The 2,971-nt window shown below is 54.1% G+C and overlaps 1 pseudogene; it reads right to left on the reverse strand.

Annotated features, from left to right (window-relative positions):
* Positions 1-274: 274 nt before the first annotated feature.
* Positions 275-2,487, reverse strand: LOC102115544 (transmembrane protein 214 pseudogene; annotated as a pseudogene).
* Between the last annotated feature and the right edge of the window lie 484 nt (positions 2,488-2,971).

Here is a 2,971-nt window from a genome sequence, read left to right on the forward strand (position 1 = left end):
AGGAGGCTGCTAAAGTCTGGAGAAGCAGGAATCATTTGTCAGAAGAACACAGAAGCCACATGCTAGGCGTTCTGTCTTTTTAGAGATGAGCTGTTTGGGGTTTAGAAATGAGATGGAAGGAAGCAGAAGGCAGAGGGCAAGGGCGGCACAAGGACTAAGGCTGGGGGCCATGTGCAGTAGGGCCAGAAAAGTGTTCAGTGGAATTGTGGGTAGGAGGCTGAGATGCCGCTGGGCCCTGTCCCCACCAAAGATGGAAGAACTGAGGTGGAGGCAACTGGCCACTTGCCTAGGAGAGAACTCAGGCACCAAGTTAAAAAGACTCCCACGAAGAACTGCCACCTTCTACTCACTTTAGTCTTGGATGGTTTGCCCACGCAGAAATCAGTGGCCAGGGAGGCAGGGCCTACTGCTGGGATATCAGGGCAAGTGCCCAGTCTAAGAAAGCCACTGTGATGTCCTGTAGGCAGAGCCAGGTCCAGTGGACAGCCTCACTGAGCTGTGTCTTCATGCAGTCCAGGTCACCTCACCTCTGCATGCCTCATGGCAGTGCTCGTGGGTGCTGGCCAGGGCCTCAAGCAAGAGGTGCCACAATGGCAGCAGCACATTCTGGTAGAAAAGCAGGAGCGGCTCTCTCAGATAGCGGAGCAGCTGATTCAGGAAATCAGGGAGCTGGATCTGTAGCCTCTGAGAGAGGCTGGTGAGGCTGTCACCAAATCAGGCAAGGTGAGAAGCACAGTGGGCAGAAAAGAAGCTGACTGTGGCATTGGTGTGAGCCCAGGCCAGCTGCAAGCTGGGCCGCACCATGGTGAGCAGGTGGGAGCCCCAGACAGGCAGTGTCTTCTCCAGTCAGCTGTATCCTTGCAGTCTGTAGGAGTAGAGCTTGGCACATGCTTGTTGGCTGGCAGGTAAGAAACCAGATGTTCGAAGCAACCGGCCAGTAAGGGAGGCCTGGAAGGAGCTGTGTGACCAGAGGTCATGGCACAGGAAGCCTACAGCGAAGACCAGCAGCAACAGGAGGAGCCGCGTCCAGGGCAGCCAAGGACCCTGAGCCTGCTGCAACAGGCCCTTGCAGGCCATGTCACAGGTGACAACATCTTGGTTGTTACCGTTGCCATTCCTCAGCAGCTCCTGGTTGGTAAGCTTGAGGGACTGAATGGTTTCTTGCAAAGACTTCTGTACCTTCTTGGGAATCTGCTCCCAGGAGCTGAGCAAGTGCTCCAGCAGCAGGCTGGACTGTGACAGGTGCTTAGGGTACAGCTGCCTCCAGACACTGGCGCTGAGGGGGTCCACTGTCAGGCACTCGGTCAGGCTGCTCAGGAGCTCTTTCTTCATCTCAGGGGGACAGCTAGGGGTGGCTCTGGACAGGAAAGAAGGGAAGTAGGTATGCAGGGTGGAATCTGGCTTTGCTCTGAATGCCAGCACCTTCAGTCGGGGGTAGAGCTGACATAGCTGCTCCTGCAGGCTGGGTGTCAGGGAATTGTTCGGCATATAGGCAAAGTCCAGAAGTGGGAAGAAGTCCTTGGGGCCAATCATGCCGAAGCCCTTGGTAAGGATGGGATGCATCAGGAGCAGCCGATCCAGGTATGTGATGGCAAAGGGAGACAGAGACTTGATGCCCAGCACAGGCAGCATGATCCCCAGCCGCACTTTCAGTCCCTCGGTGAGGTTGGCAAAACCCGCTTGACCCAGGGCCCACATGATGGTCAGACACTTTGCTGGTCGGCTCTGGTGGGACCTCAGTAGTTCCAGGAACTTGCCTAGGTTTGCGGTGGCAATCTTGGGCTTGTCTTGCAGGATGGCCTGGATACAGATGCGGTAACCACGTAGTGACTCCCCTGGTGTCTTATCCGGCACGTGCAGCATGGTGAACAGACAGTGGTCAAAAAAGAGCTCCAGAGACCCTGCTGCCTTCGCCAACAGCCCTCGGATGATCCCACGCAGCCCTCGGATGATCCCACGCAGCTCCCGGCTCACCAGGCTGTAGAGATAATCATGAGTATGCTGGCTCAGCGTGGGTTCACTTAGAGGAGCTTGTAGCTTGTAGTTGAGATAGCTGGCCAGGTCCTTCAACCATATGGATGGGTTTCCAGAGAACATGCTCTGACTCTTGTCCAGTTCCTTCTGCAGGGCTGCCACATCCAGAGCTTTCAGTGCTTCCTCCAGGCTGCGGAAGCGGCCCTGCTTCTGGTTTTGGTTGGAAAGAGTTGCCATCTTCTTTGGCTACTTCTTGTTCCCTGGTTTCTTAGGCTCCACAGCAGGGGGTGAGACCTGCTCCTTATTTTGCTGCTTCATGATATTCTCAAAGCCCCGCTCATAAAGGGTGCCTGTGGTCTGGATTGGAGGGGTCAGGTCGTATTTCCACACTCCATTTGCTTCCCCCAGCGCCTGGCGGTTCCCGCCGCCGCCTCTGCCGCTGGCGCCGGCCCCAGGCCGCCTGCCCTTCTTCACCACCTACCAGCGTCCCACGCCTGAGGTCTTGGCCGCCATGGCTCGGAGCCCTCCCGCCTCGGCCTCTTCCCCAGCCTTCCCCCTTCGAGCTATTTTAAAATATAAAATATATTGTTAACTAGAGTCACTCTACTGTGCTATTGAATACTAGAACTTACCCCTTCCATCAAATTGTATTTTTGTACCCATTAACAAACCTTGCTTCATCCCTCCCGCCACATCCATCTCTCCTACCACAGGCTCTGGTAACCATCATTTTCCTCTCTACCTCCATGAGATCAACTTTTTAGCTCCCACATTGTGAGTAGGGACATGTGGTATTTGTCTTTCTGTGCCTGGCTTATTTCACTTAACATAGTGACCTCCAGTTCCATCTATGTTGCTGCAAATAACAAGATTTTGTCTTTTTAATGGATGAATAGTATTGCATTGTGCGTACAACTCACATTTTCTTTATCTGTTCATCCGTGGATGGACACAGGCTGATTCCCTATCTTGACTATTGCAAATAGCGCTGCAATAA

This window comes from Macaca fascicularis, chromosome 7 (assembly GCF_037993035.2).
Source record: "Macaca fascicularis isolate 582-1 chromosome 7, T2T-MFA8v1.1".
NCBI lineage: Eukaryota > Metazoa > Chordata > Mammalia > Primates > Cercopithecidae > Macaca > Macaca fascicularis.